We start from the raw sequence: 17,037 nt of genomic DNA, 5'->3' as shown, positions 1-17,037 counted from the left end.
TGTTTCGCTGGATTCGACGAGTGAAAAGAGAGACGGTCGCCATTATGAATGTAACTCAGCTGTATCTATCTCGACAAGTGTCTATAGAGAGAGAGAGAAAGAGAGAAAGAGAGAGAAAGAGAGAGAAATGGAGAGAACGAGAGAGAAAGAGAGAGAAAGAGAGGGAGAGAGAGAGAGAGAGGAAGAATTGCAAGCACTTTGTATCCGCATCAGCTAACCCCAAATAACAGTTCATTCATAATGCTGGTCGGTGGTTGTCGAAAACCAATTCGAGTCCCAAACATGCTACTTCCTCCTCGTATCTTCTGTCCACTCGACGACTCTGCTCTTCGCTGAAGTAGTTTCTCCAGTCCCCAATGATACCTACGCCAACGAGATTTCATAGAGCAGCGAAACATCATGTGATGCCAGAGATATCCATCCTTCTTTTGTCCTATACATTTAAACATGTATTAATAAAGCCGTTACTTATATGGCAGCAGCAAGGCAACGACCCAATCAGTAAGCTGTGAAGATTTCACACGTCGTTGTAAAATCTGCTATTGATGTACGTGACCTATCATGCCTATTGGTACAACATGCCCAAATGCCTGAGGATAGAATTTTTGACGTATCTCGTATCATATCAGGAATAGATTCTCTTTATGGATCCACTGTTATACGCTCTTATATACACTCTGCGAAAAAAAGTGGAGGTACCCACTCAAAAGACTATGCTTGTATCATGTGGGTACCTCTGAGGGAAAGGAAAATATCAAAATGTTTAGTGTAATAATTTAACATTTAATTACAAAACCTTTATAGAGCAAATGGTGAAATGTAGTTCCCGTCAAAAGAAACCAAGATACAAGACCAGAGGCCCGTTGCATAAAAGTTACAATTATGGTAACTCTGCCATCCAATGTAACTTCCATGGAATTCTTGATTTTGATTGGCTGTTGAATATTGTTACCATGGTAGTTACCATTGGATGGCAAAGTTGAAATAATTGTAACTTTTATGCAACGGGGTCCAAAGGAGATGAAAAGAAAGGAAGGAATATAATTACTGTTATAGAGCCAAGTCATAGTTTTGAAAGACACTATGTTCCCTCCCCCCCCCCCAAAAAAAAAAACAAAAAACAACAACAACAACAACAACAAACCCGAAACTGTTTAGGCTGAAGCAATTGCCATTAACAAGATTTCAGACTCTTTTCTGAATGCGTCCCTGCCTTTCTTCATAAAAATGCAACACAATGTACACACACATCATAGTAGGGTGCACGAGAGTAAAAGGAAAATGAGCACAAATGTAAATAGTGGATTGAGTTGGCCTATATGCAGCGATATTAGTAGAACGCATCAGTGAAAGTTTAAGGAAAGTCTGTCAATCCAAGGAAAAGTTATGAATTTTCATAGTTCTGTTGCCGCCATTTCTGGATTAGAACACCAGGACATTTTGTGACGTCGTGTATGGAAATGAATATAGGCCTAAAAAAGAATATTTAAACAAATCTATGTATTCTAACTTTTAAGAGTAATGAAAAAGCTTTTGACTTACCCCTTTCAGAAAGCAGGATAAATGCTGTTACCTTTAACATTCTGTCAGTAAAAAGTCGAGGGAATGTGCATTTTTTTTATTACACTGTATATGTTTTGGGGTTTTTTTTTATTCTCTTTATAATTTCTTCACAAAATGGGAAGTCTTCTCATCCAGCAATGAATGGCTGCACCGACACTTTGTAAAAATTCACAGGTCTCCAGCGGATTGTCTGATTTTTCTCAATCTTCACTGATGTGCTCTAGTCATATTGTTGCATTCACTCAATCCTATTTTTGTGTTTCAATCCCCTCCTACAAAGAAAAGTCACGAAAAATTGTTACCTTTTCTGTAGAAAGTCTTGTTCTGACTGTGGTCACGGGTTCGCTTAAAGGTGTCCTTCACATCCAACCTCGAACTACTGTGAGACTTCATACTTTCGAAACAACTCGTTCGTTGATTTTCTCTATGACGTCATCATTTAGCGACTTCCCCATGAACTCAGAAATTCGTCTGATAATCGATTTACAGTCCTTCAAAAGGAAATAAGAAAAAGCGCTCGAGTAGAAAATAAACAGAACATTCTTCAGATGTTAAGGAAGATATTGTTTAACTGGATCCAATTTCACATTTTTTTTTTTTTTGTGGTTTTATTTCACTGTCTAAGGTAGCATCCCCGGCGTCGACTGTTTCCATGCATGTTCTTGTGCCACAATATGTACACACCTAATTTATTACAAGTCAAGAGATACATTACAGTTGGACAAATGTACTTTGTCAATAGTATCTATCAGTGAAATGAATGATTTCCGGGGAAAAAACAAATATCAATTCAATCTATTATACGATTATATGATGATTGCAATGAAATCTCAATAAAGATTAGGGCGAACGTGTATCCATAACGAAGATTTCTGCTTATCATTAGAGGGAAGTGGGACGGGGAGAAGCAAATACCTTGTCCCCTAATAACATACCTGTTTCATGTCTTCATAAGTTAGAGGCCGTGTTTACCTTTGGGAACAGTGATTTAAAATTTTTTCAAGATATGACATTAAATGCGTATGCGTAAGTCTGTTGAACCACAAAACATCCTATCATGTAAGATTTTTGTAATAAAGCCTAAAATATAAGGATATATCTGTATTATTCTCAGTAAACCGTAACTGTAGACGGTTTAGTCTGGGAGCATTTTTATTATAGCTGTTGTTCACATTTTGTATATCTAACAATACTTAACATTGATTTTACCTATCAAATTTTTTACAGTGGTTGTTTCTATCCCTAACTCACAGTTTAAAACTGTTTTGAAGCAGTAATGCTGGGTTTTTGTTTCATCTGCAAATGGTAAATTATGCCTTTAAGAATAATACGTTTGGGTGATGGCGTAACTTCCACCAGTAGGCCGTGTGCTCGAACCAGTCACCAAATGGTGCTATGGACAGAAAATATATAGGGTAAAATTATTTTCGTTTTCTACAGACATTACAGACATTTTCTCAACATGTCTTAGTTGAGCGCACACGCATGCTGCACATGCTTTTGCTTGCTCTCCAAAAAAGCTTCTGATTGCTTGTTTTTTGGACATTTCATTTGATTATACTATTACCACCATCTATGTAATAGTGCTCAGAAACTGCTAGACAAGTTTCTATCAGTGAAGTGTCGGTTTTACGCAGTATTTTGATATATTCATTTCTGGATGGATTTGGATTTGGATTTTGCTGTACTCAGTGTGCCCTGTGCTTCCTATGCATCACTGTGTAAGTAGCACATTCTACTATGTTCCTGCTTGGATGAACGTGAACATCTGGATTACAAGTCAGGCACAATGCAGCCTATTCATCTCAGAGTATTTGTTGCTCTTTGTCTCGGTGCTTTTCTGAGTGATCCAGTGCATTGCAGTGGCCAGTCTGCCCTACATCCTTTTCATCATGGGTCATTCACCAGAAGGCACTTTCTAAAGAGGAGAATTTTATACAGTCCAAACTGCACTGCCTCCTTTCAACTAGACATTACAATTTGCGCAGTTTTAAGGACACTCTCCTTTTACAAATTCCAACATGTAAAACAAAAGTAACACTGGGAGACAGAGCATTTGCCTGTGCTGCTCCCAAACTCTGGAATGATCTACCATTAGAAGTCCGGAAATCCCCAACCGTAGCAGTTTTTAAATCACGGCTAAAAACACATCTTTTCATTTAATTGTTTATTATTATTAAGCACATCAGAAGCTTTTGCAGCGCAGAAGAATATATGTCTATAGGTTTTGCGCTTTATAAATTGATATATTATTATTATTATTTTCTACATTACATTCTATAGATATTATCTGCCGTCGTAGTGCCACTGGCCGTGCCATCACACAAACACCCAGTGCTGTCATTCCGTCAATCTTTCCAATCGGCCTGCATTTAACTCTTCGTCATTTTTTTTTTTTTTTGTCAGTGAATATGAACAGAAAAGATGAAGTCCTTCGTATCAAATCATTGCGCAGTTGTCTTTTTAAAAAGCAGAACTGGAGCTATAAATCATGAAAGAGCTTTTTTTTTTCCCTTATATCGTTAGGAATTAACAATGCACGAGTTTGTGATGATAACGACACACTCAATTAAGTTACTTGGTATAATGAGATATGGGATTTGCATATAAGTTCAATTTGCCGTACAATCTGTAGAAATATTGGTGTAATCAATAAAGTTACATATTTTTCCCAAAAATGTTTTATTAATGTTATATACATCTTTAATTTTACCCTATCTGAATTATGGCATTCTCGCCTGGGGTAACACTTATTCCTCATATCTAGAAAGAATATTATTAATGCAGAAAAAGCTCTTCGTATTATATGTAGAGAAGTCATACTGATGACTTGCTTCATCAAAATGATATTTAAAAAATCAAGGATTTGTATTGTTTGAATTTAGGACAGTTTATGTACAAATTAATAAATCATTCCCTTCCTCATGTGTTTGACACCATGTTTATTCAAAATAAAACTGTACATTCATACCCCACTAGACAAACCAATGAATTTCATTTACCACTGTTTAGGACGATTTTTGCAAAGTCTATATTCTTTCGCCGGACCTAAATTCTGGAATGTGAAACCTAAAAAAAAAAAAAAAAAGGGGGGGGGGGACACCATTTCCCTATTTCTTGCCTGATTTTGATAAAACTCACATACTGTTTGGGATAATTTCTGGAATTTGGTTTTCTATCAAAGTTTGAAGATAAGATGGAGTTACCTGAGAGATACAGGTAGGGACGGACTCTAGAAAATTTCTTCACGTATCATGTGTTTTTGCCAATCTATATTTACATACAACATTGTATATTTATTTACTGCCACCATTATGTAATACATCCACAAAACGGAAACTGATTGATCCTATATACTCTTTGACATGATCCATTGAAACTCTTCTAATTACCATTCAGCTCTACGATTCATACACGCGTTTGTTTGATATATTTATATAACATTTATGTTTATGTTTACGTTACATAGTTATAAGTATTTAGCATAACAACGAACTTTTTTTTTTATTACCGTATACTGATACTGCTCTTTGATAGAAATTCTCTCTCACTGTGTAGTTTAGATTTTACAATCAAAATCTGAATTTTTCAGTGAAATGCATTATGCTGTTTCGTTTGCTTATATGGCCTATCATGTCCAAAATCATGTTCTGGTAGCGAGCATCATGTATATAACAGTCATTTAAAAGTCAATATCTATTGAATGTGATTACATTTATTGTGATTGTTCACTCCTGCATTTCAGCAATCTAAATATGAAAACAAAAAAAAAGCATGCAAGGTATCATAATCCGTATTTCAATTAGATATTGACTCGCCTCTTCCGTTAATAAACTCCTCAAAGAATTCATCCCAGCTTAAATACTTCGGTAGTGCTTTCACGAGCTGGCAGAAATGATAATGAGATACAGCGGTGTCCTTTGGGTTTCGTGGAACATACACCACTTTCGCCTTGGGTGAACGAATATCCTCTGGAAGAAATTGCGGCATAGCGTGCGTCTTCAGTATTCTGGGCAGATCCTCCGGCATTTCACTTGCCACTGAACAACAGGAATTGCTAGTAGCATACTATAAATTCAAAAGTTTAAAAGGGAAAAAAGAAAGACAGATGGAAAAAATGTTTTAGGAATGAACATGTGTAAACTTGGTAAAGGTCTATCATGTGGGCTATGTAATTGGTCCCCTTTCCATATCGATTTAATGAAAATGCTTTCTGTATGATTTTACTAAAGGGAGATGTGAAGAGTTGAACTTGAATAGTGTCATTGAGGCATGAGGTAATAATAAGGGGGCTTTCGTCTGTCATCAGCAAAGCAACGCTGAGAACGCTTTGACAAACTTTTGATAAAGCGATTTTTTTAATACTTTGAGCACACGGTGATAAAATCATTCTTATAAACCTTTGCGTGGTCAAGATGGTGTGATTTGCTTGCAGAAATCATATTGTACAATGTATTGCGTCTTTGGTTACTTCTTAACCAACTGATTCATAGTTCTTTGTTGTTTACTTTTGTATCATAACAACAACAAAAAAATGGGACCCAAACCATAACCGTTGGAAATTTGTGAAATCAATAAGGCAAACTATGACTAAAATGGTCCTAAACGGTGTTTTACAACGTTCAAGAAAGGCAAAGAATAATTTTACTTATAAGTAAGTTTTGTCATAGTTAGTAACACCTACAAGAACTCTGGATACCTTTCGAGTCTGAGCTTGTATTCAAGTTTGAGTGGAACTGTTATTCTAGGAGGACTATAGTCCTACATTTGGTTGAAAATACACTTACCGCTAATGAATCTACAGGAATGTCAAGAAATGGTATGGCCCTCAGGATGTGTATTCCCTCAAGCTTGGACACGTCACCGTCCACACTCACAAGGTACACGATCATCTGTACCCATGTTGTCCCTACGAGAAGAAAACAATCATTTTTCTGAGTTGGTATCGCCTGGTCCATGGTACAATATCACACACACATACACACACAAAAACAAACAAACGAACACACGCACGCACACGAAATCTACAGAATAGAGCAATCGGGCCATACTCCACAGCAGTACAGGTATTTAAAGTGTTAATATTTAACGTCAATTCAATTCAAATCAATCCATTTTTTTTTTTTTTGGGGGGGGGGGGAATTCCTTCGAACAAAAGGTAATACATAATAAGAAGTATGCGTTTGTCAGGCCATTTTGCTAAACAATTTTTAAGAAGTACAAGTTGAATTATAATACAAAATACATTTACAGATATACAGTGAGAAACCAATGTGCACTTAGCAATGGTAACGGAAAATAAATAAAGCGATGAAAAAGAGTGATCTTCTGAAAAGCGGAGCTTGTAAGACGTGGATCACTAAAAAAAAAAAAAAATATTACCAATGACATTATAATATTCAAAGTTGATCCAAATATGAAACGTTATAGCTTTAAATTTTGATAATCAATATATAATTACGATACTTTGCCGGGGCAATTTTGAAAAAAAAAAAAATGAGGGTGATTAGAATACAGGTTTCCTAGAATTTAGTAATTTCATTTCCCCAACTTGAATACTGACCACAACTACCACCGAGATAAGACATGATGATGTGTATCACACGATAATAACATTCTGACCTAGCTTTTCTATATGCGAGGTTAGGTACTGAAAGGATGCAAAAGCACCAAATGACAAAAAAGCCCACCTCATTCTAATGTCTGACAATGATGATGATGATGAAACTGATGGACAGTATTTATATAGCGTCATTTGTCTGTAGTTCAGCAAAACAACGTTTCCACTTCATAAAACCATGGTATGTGCAGCATGCTACTAATATTTTCCCCTGGTTTTGTGTTCAAATGAACAAAAGAAAATGCAGTTAAATGATCTATCGTTAAATTTCTAAAAGAATGAAAATCTTCTCCGATCCGATCGATTTATGAAAATATTTTGGCACATGGAGAGCCACGTTACAACAAATGATAACAAAAAAAGTGAACAATTTTTTTAAAGGTGATTTGATGGATGAGCATAATTTTCAAAGCTAAAAATCGAAATCAAACCAAACTATTTTCACTATTTAAAGATTATGTAAGCTAAGACAACAATTAAAAGACAGAGAAGAAATGTAATGACGACATCAAACCTGTTTTTGGGTACGTCACAATGAAGGTGTCATCAGGTCTCACTTTGAACTTCTTCATCTCTTCAAGAATTGACGGAGCGGAGAACAAAGGCAGGAGAACACCATCCTTTTCATGCAGATGCATAGCGATGTGGGGCGGGGCCTCTGACAATAGTGATCTCTCTATAAACAGGAATTTGTGCACATCCATGAATCTCAGCGTGACCAGGTCGGTGAGTGACTGAGGCGGAATTTTAGTACAGTTGTAACACATACTGGATACACTACTCTGGAAATATACTCCTGTCAGTTGTATACAGTCAATTACTGGTGATAGTCTACCAATCCGATCAAAGCATTGGTCCCCAGGCCGGTTTCCATAAGATTTGGGATAAATTTCCTTATGATAAGCAAATCGTCTAACAAATTTACTTACGAAAGCAATTTTCTTGGGCCATATTCTTTAATATTTGAGAATTCCTGTTTATTGTAAAAAAAATATTGGCTTAGCAGATTGGCTTACGTAAGAAAATTGTCATAATCGGTATTTAATGAACAATTTTGACATTGCTTATGCGAATAAGACAAAATTGCTTACTTTCTCCTATGAGTCACGTCGATAATGGAAGGATTGACAGTTTCATTTGTGCGGTGGATTCTCTATTGCATTTGCGTGTTAATGAGAATGCAGCTGGCCGATTTCTTGTTGCCGTTTTTATGTAGGCCCTATACACACTAATAGCATAAATACAGCTCAAGTACCGGTACAAATAGCGAGCTTACAGTCGTTATATACACGTAGCTATAGAGTATAGTACAGATTCTACATTATATTCTGCTGAGTTTGACGTAACATCTATAGCTCTAGGCAATATTGCCCTCCTCAGAATGTGCGACAACGAGATTTGGCATTAAATAAAACATACCATTTCAGAATGAGGGATCTTTGTTTTCTTTCGGCAGAGAAAATGACCTATTATCAATTATAGCTAACAAAATGTATATATCTGCACTGCCCTTTGCATCAATATGGTCTTCGGTCTGGGCTCGGGCTTTAGGTGCCTGCGACGTGGTCAATGTCAGCACATCAGATTGGGTTCAAAGTTTTGTCTCTGCACTCTGCAGCGACGTTGAACAGATAATCATTTCTGTCTGGGTCAACGGAATCTTTTATCATATTTTGACTTAGACTGTGTTAAAGGAGAATCTGAGTGTTCAGACCCATCTCAGCAACGCTGGATTTTGATAGGCCTATTATACATAGATTCCAACTGGCAGAGGGATTTTTTATGTTGGACAAAACTGTCCTACTAACGGTTAGTACTAATAATTCTAAATGCAGGCAGCCTGAAATCAAAGATGAATTTATCATATAGCCTATCCAATAAGACATTTTAGAGAACCTCTGGCTTTAGTACCATGTGCTACGGGCCTATAGAATCTAAACATAGTTAGTAGACCCTTTATTCGATAGCCTACAGAGAATTCGTCTAAATCTGTAAAATGATGTAGAGTTAAAGCGCGGTCTCTACTGTACTACTAGTCTTGTACTCCAAAGTTCTAGACTTGGTTCAGAATGTAGACCCAGATCTAGTTGTAAATTTAAATAGTCATTTTTTTAATCATTTGCATGCAAGTATCCAGCATGCTTGTGGAGTTCAGATTGTTGCACTGTCAGTCTAAAACTGTTATGTCATGTTGTAGCCAATAGAGTCTTCTTTGTATAGAAACCTCAACCAATTTGTATACTAAGTCAGGGGGCATAAGAATTGAACTACCAAAACGAAATGACAGTCACCAATAACTGTAACAAAAGAAATTAATTGAATTCGAAAATCAATCAAAATAAAAGCAAGCACTTGATGTAGGCCTACGTAGTCGATTTTCATCAGAAGGCAATCAACACGCGCAATGAATCTTCATTTTCCTTTAACTTAATGATTCACAGTTACATCTAAGTACAGCGTAGGCCATCTTTCATGTGATGAGCATGTTGCTACACTATGATAAACTATTACACATGCAACCTAACTTATTTTATGTGTAGAGACTGTCAATTCATCCGTTCTTGAACAAGATAAGGAAATGAAAAAGGTGGAAAACATTTAAGCAAAAATTCTTGGATTGACATGTTTATGGAATATCAAAACATGTTTAAAGGACAAGTTCACCTTTATAAACATAAGGATTGTGAGAATGCAGCAATATTAGTAAAACACATCAGTGAAAGTTTGAGGAAAATTGGACAATCGATGTAAAAGTTATGAATATTTAAAATTGTTGTGTTGGAACCGCTGGATGAGGAGACTGCTGAGGCTCGTGATGTCATATGAGTACAACAGTATAAAGAAAATGTAAAGAAAATTCAACATATTTTCACTTTTTTCGCAAAATAAAAGAGCACTTGACTTGCCTCTTTCTAAAGGCAGTGGGAATAATAGTACCCATAACATATGTCAGTAATGAGTCAAGGGAATGTGTACTTTTTTCAAAAGATGAAATTTTGTGAAATTCTCTTTATATTTTCCTTATATTGTTGTACGCAAATGATATCATACACTGCAGTAGTCTTCTCACCCAGCGGTGACTGCACAAAAACTTCAAAAATTCATAACTTTTAAACGGATTCTTGTCCGATTTTCCTCAAACTTTCAATGATGTGTTCTACTAATATTGCTACATTCTCTCAATCCTTATGTTAATGAAGGTGAACTTCTCCTTTAAGCAAGTTTGCTCAAACAAAACTGCTAAAAATTAAGCAATTTTTCTCAGCAAAAATTGCTTACCAAACCGATCAGCTTAAATTTAAGCACTTTTCTTTACATTGAGATCTGCGCAAAAGTGCTTAAAATTTAAGCCTAATTGCTTACATTTCTTTCTTGTATATGTTTGTGGAATATCGGCCCCGGTGTTCTGTAACTGTTCTTTTAAAAGTACAAGTAAGCCCTATACAAAGAGTCTGTATTAACCTTGTCTGGACAAACACAAGTGACACCTTCGGTGCAGACCAATGTCAAGCTGGGAACGCCTTAACGGGTGCAACTTTGTACCATTCAGACCGGATAGGTGCTCCAATTGTGAAATTGGTAAAGGTGAAATATTGAACCTATTTTTCTTAGAGTGTAGGGAAGAAAAATCTACCAACTCATCTAATGTATAATGACATATATATATATATATATATATATATATATATATATATATGCCATTCTTGTTATGAGTAATAAAATTCCCTATCCATTCCCGTTTGAATTATGAAAATCCGTAAAATACTTTTTGAGATATATCCAAAAATGTTAGGGGGGGAACTTACTTTTTTTGTTGAGTGCATATATATATATATAACATAAACATCAAGTCACTTTGTTAAATGGCTGTAACGTGGTCAGGAATGTGAAATGAAAAGGCATATCAGTGACACATCAATTTAGCTTCTGTTAAATACTATACCCTATCTTTAGGTTCTTACTGCTACACAAATAAACGACACTGGATAATAATTATGGTACGCGGTCTAAGCCATATTCGCATAATCCTTGAAGAAAAGGTGGGCCCTAGTAATAGTGATGGGAGTATAATTAGGCTTATAGGTGAATTGCTTGGGTCATTGGGGCATTGCTCATAACGACGAGTACTCCTAGCAATGGTCACATAGTTTTGACATCAGAAGTAAGGGAAGTGACGTCGTAAAAATAGTGGTATACAAAGTGAATGTAACATCATGCTTAACTGGAATTCGAGTAACATTAATAAAAGTAAATATCGATGTGTTCTATTTACGTTTTCCATCGGCCATATTTCATAGCAAAGACACAATGGGCTTCTGCTACTCTGCAGTATTAATATGGGGAGAAAAAAAAAAACAAAGAGAGAAATTCCAGCAGGGGCGTTCTTGGCCAAATAGCACGTGAAATAATTCCCCTATAGCTTTCTACCTGCTGCTGGACACTAATACTAACGCATTTTGTGTGACGCACAATAGTGGAATTCCGAGAGCGCTATCATGATCACAATAATAAAATTCACGTGCGGAAGAGTTGCTGGTAACTTTTTTTTTTTTTTTTTTGGGGGGGGGGGGAATTTGATCAGTACAATTTGGACATCACTGTAAAAGCCGAATCCTAATAGGCCTCCGGAAGACTGGAAATCAATTTAAATCCCTTGAAGTGAAATCCCCTAATGAGATTCAGTGTCTCTCAAAAGCGTGAAAAGAATCTACCTGTGAGGTTATTCGTGGTTTGGAAAGCACCTTCATCATGTCCCATGGCAAGAAAAAAAAAAAACAAGGTCAAAATTGATTAGGAGGTAAATCATGTAAAACCTATTTAACTCCAAATTTGCAAGTTCTTGGAAATTTTAGCAAAATGAAAGGGAGACTGTATCGAGATGTCAGTTCCCAAGCATGGTGCCAAGTGCTACCTGGATCTTAAAGGAGAAGTGGAGACGACTTTCATGATTTCACATCATGTAGTACATAAATTGACAGCTCCATTTGTAAGGCGGAATTCATTGTGGTTCAATACTCAATACTCTGAAAACCCCAAAACAGATTACACTGAACAAGGATGATGTCATGGAACGCTCACATATTTTAGAAATGTAGTAATGCGATTCCATTACAATACCACTTTGATTGATTGATTGTTTGATTGATTGATTGATCTAGTAAGAATCATGTCTGGCAGTCAAAGGGTGAATTGCATATGTTTACAATCGTAATCATAAAATAGATCATTACAGTACTCTGAATTGACAATGATATAAAGAAATGATAACAAACAAATCTAATTTTCTTGGTAAAGCTAAAAGTAAAACTAAAAAAATTAATTCACAATAATGCCCTTTAGTCATATTAGAAACATTACGGTAGTCACATGTGCAAAATCTGAAAACAAATGCTCAATCAGTGAAGGTAATCCATTCCAAGCGTGCTCTATCAAAAAGGAAAAAAAAAAAGAAAGAAAAAAAAAAAAGAAGGAAGTATGCTGTCATCATGGCAATACTCTGTCCGACGCTGGGGAAAAAAGGAAACCGTTACCATTACATCTAATATAAAAAAAAAAGAAAATCAACTTTAATAACCATTAAAATTTACCCACCCACGCATCACAGCGGTCGCATGTGCCAAATTTCAAGTAAAATACATGAAAACCTGAATAAGTTGGCTCTATCTACAACATTTTTCATTTCGAGAAATATTATCACCATGTCAGCCCATCGTTCAACATGGACGAAACATATCTTTTGCATATCTGAAAACTGTATCCATCACAAATGCCAAATCTGAAATCAAAAACAAAAACAAAAACAAAACAAGGGAAAACAAGGGAATTAGCTCAATCCACAATATTCTATATAATTTTCATTGTGAAAAGTTACCACGGCCACACAGCGTTCAACATCTAAAAATTAAAATGAAGTTTGCCCATCTACACTATAGCGGTCATTAAATACCAAACATTATTACTCAGAAACTGAGGGAGTCAGCTACATCCATTATATTTTTGTCTGTTTTTAATTGCACAAAATAAATGACAATGTATTGTTCAACAATAGGAAATGAGTAAAATTCCATGCGCAGTATAGTGGGGTCCAATAGACCACTTCGTAATTCCACTTTCCATGAGCAGAAAAAGGTCATTTGTACCAACAGGCATTTTGGTTTGTAAATTCACTGAGATAAGCATCTGTGATGTGGCGATTATTCATGTGATCCTTATCTAAATAGTTCTTGCCAGCACATTCACCTGACAGCAACCCTGGTATTTGGCAATATCAAAAGAAAAATGTTGTTATTACATTCAATACGAAACAATAAATTAGATGCCTGCTAAAGTGTCAACTGACGGACTATTCTGGTCACCTGGTCTAAACTCAAGTTCATACTTTGTTTGAACACGAATTCCATAAATTGCTATGTCGGGCAAGCTTATGCATTTACCGCTTTGAAAACGAGTGAAGTGCCTAACCAACTGAGAAAAAAGAAAGATCATTTGCACCAAGGTGTACATGAGCTATAAATTACGAACTGGCTTAGGCCTAACGGCAATGCATTATGTCAAATTTCGCTTTGATGCCTCTACCGGTTCTCAAATTACCTCGTGAGAAACATCACTGACAAGATATATCTTTTTCATATCTAAAAACCTATATCCATCTCAAATCAAAAGCTCAAAAATCAAGGGAGCCAGCTCAATCTACATTATTTTTGCATGGTTTTCATTATGACAAATGCGGTCATCATGGCAACACAGTGAAAGAACACGCACAATGAGATGTATAATTTTACTCATCTATACACTATACAGCGGTCACAAATACATCCTGGTTATATCGTCCCCAGAATGATCAACACGGACGAATGGACTGATGCATAGACAGCAAAAGCTATCTACCTACGATGTATAAGGGTTTTACTTCATCAATAAGCCATGGTTTATCTGATTTCTGCAGCCTAATCGTCTTCGTTGGGAGGTAAGTGTCAAGTTAGACGAGAGCTAATATTTTCCAGTAACACATCACACTTTTCGGAAGGATCACTAATCTGCGCAAGTTTCCCCCAAGTATGGCAAGTACTCAGTAACCCATTCTCCAAAAGACTCAATCCTCTATCTTTTAAAGGGACCTATGACTCTTTTCTTCGTTGTATTCGTGGACGTGATAGGTTAGAGGGAATCCTAAGAACACAATATATTATGATCGCTGCCAGCGATAGGAGAAATAACTTGGATATGGGAATATAAATTGGTATAATTGGTTACAGTCTTATCTAAAACATTGATTCCTCTACTGGGTTCCATCACTACTTGGGTAAATTTGCCATAATTCACTACATAGTCACAGAACTAGAAGTGCAGTAAATATGGGTCTGATCTTGCCAAAAACCCCGACACAGATGAGAAAACGGAGATTTTCCAATGAAGCAACCTTAGTCTGGAACCAGCTTCCAAATCATATTAAACATGCATCCTCAAAACAAGCTTTTACCAATCTTTACTGGAGGAGATAGTGAGACAAATCTAGAAAAAAAAAGCAGATATCATACATCAGGTAGTTAACTATTGTTTATTGTCTGATTTTATTTCTCTTTGTTCTATTCTTTCATGTGCGGTTACTATGTGTGCCAAATGTTTCGTAGATAAATGCATGTCTTTCCGATTTAAAAGACGAGAGTAAAGGAATATTCTTTTACTTAAGTGTAAATGTTAGATATCATATTTTGTATTAGTATTTGTTCTTTTTTTATTAAATTTGCGTTATTGAGAATGAAACAAATAATGTAATAGTGAAAGATAGATAGAAAGGTAGCATTTACATCATTCTGATAAAAGTACAATTATTCATATATTACAAGATGTGAAATGAAGAGAATTAGGAAATATGCAAAGAAAAATACATGTGTTGTCATCTAGACACTTTATATATATGCAAGAAATGTGCCAACGTTTAAACTTCCAGGTCGTCGAGACATGATATAGGTGTAATACATTGTAATTAGTATTTCCCGGAAGACGTAGCTTGTTCTTCCTATTTCCTTTATATTGTGTTCGAGCTTTCGGCCGTGTCGGCCTTCATCAGGATCTATACAGACAAACAAAATGACAAATGGTGCCACTGTCACCCATATTTATAACATGACTCACATGTATGTGAAATAAAATCGCTACATAGCAATACATCATGGCGCGTGCAAATAGAGGAACCGCATACACACATATCCATTTTTTGATATAATAATAATGTAATTATGTAAAAAGGTATACATTTGCGGTGATCGAGTGGCCTCTGTTAAGTGATGGATTTCATGGCGTAGCGGGGTGTTGTTTAATGTTGGTGTCGTGTTTGGGTATTGAGGGCGTGTGTGCGTGTGCGTGCGTGTGTATGTGTGTGTGTGTGTGTGTGTGAGTGAGTGCGCGTGCGCTCGTGTTTGTCGTTAATCTCTATGAACATCATTCACTAAAATATTTTGCTTAAAAATAAATAAAAAAATATTATTTGGCAAATATTTTTGTGAATGATGTTCATGGAGATTAACGACCCACACCCACACACACGCGCGCATTCGCACTCACACACACACACACACACACAAACACACACACAAACACACGCCCTCTATACCCAAACACGACACCAACATTAAACAACACACCTGACGCAACGCCATGAAATCCATCACTTAACAGTGGCCACTCGATCAACTCAAAATGTATGTATACTCTTTTTTAATATAATTACATTATTATCATATCCAAAAATGTGTATATGTGTGTATTCGGTTGCTCTTTATATCATATTTGCACACGCCATAATGTATTGCTATGTATATAGCGATGTTATTTCACACATTTCACATACATGTAAGTCATGTTATAGATATCGCTGGCAGTGGTACAATTGTCATTTTGTTTGTCTGTATAGATCCTGATGAAGGCCGACACGGCCGAAAGCTCGAACAGAATAAAGGAAATAGGAAGAACAAGCTACGTCTCCCGTGAAATACTATACCGATTTATCACTTATGGTAGCTTATGGTATCATATATGGTCAAGATGGAGTTATTTATGTATTTTGTGAAGAACATTACTGTATATGCAGAGCTTGCTTCCAAAAAGCGCTAAATCCATTGAAAAAAATGATGGATTTAGCGCCTTGGAAGCAAATTCTTCATAATGGGCCTCTGAGAATAACAGTGTAGCCACTGACAGAGCTATCCTACTGAAACAAAACAAACAAACAAATAAATAAATAAATAAATAAATAAATAAATAAGCAAGAATCACTTCAAGATTCAAATCGTTGAAATCCCACATGGACGATATTCCCGCTTCAGGATACTGTAGCATTAGTGCGTCAGTTGTAGATATCTGATGGTCGATACACCATATCACAGACAATGAGACTCTAAGACAACTGTCGAGGTAAACGTTGTGGTCTCAGATGCAACCATTGATATAGTTTCAATGTTAAATGGTACTTCGACAGACAGAACACTTGGTATATTAAGATGGTGCTTAGCGTATATTGCTACTTCACCTCCAGGTCGTCCTCTGCGGTGATTTGAGAAGAGAGAGCAGTCAGGTAAAGAATAATTGTTCAAGAGATGTCAGTGGGTCAAACCAAGTCTCTGTCAGGGCGATGACATTTTTGTGAGTTGCCACATTTGTGAGATTATAAAGATCGGATATTCGAATATGACACTGTAGGGATATCGTTTCCTCTTACACAAGGTGATGATAGTGACGAATATCAATGTTTATGATGAATCGTTCCTCTCTGCAGTCATGGCAGTATTGTTGAATATTAGATGAATCTTTCTTACTCGCAGGTCTATAGATTACTGGAATCTTTTGGCCAACAT

The 17,037-nt window shown here is 36.2% G+C and overlaps 1 pseudogene; it reads right to left on the bottom strand.

Moving 5' to 3' along the window:
- Positions 1 to 235: 235 nt before the first annotated feature.
- LOC140243486 (sulfotransferase 1C2A-like) lies at positions 236 to 7,950 on the bottom strand (annotated as a pseudogene).
- Positions 7,951 to 17,037: the final 9,087 nt, after the last annotated feature.

This window comes from Diadema setosum, chromosome 20 (genome assembly GCF_964275005.1).
Source record: "Diadema setosum chromosome 20, eeDiaSeto1, whole genome shotgun sequence".
Lineage (NCBI taxonomy): Eukaryota > Metazoa > Echinodermata > Echinoidea > Diadematoida > Diadematidae > Diadema > Diadema setosum.
This window is presented reverse-complemented; position numbering and strand designations above follow the sequence as displayed.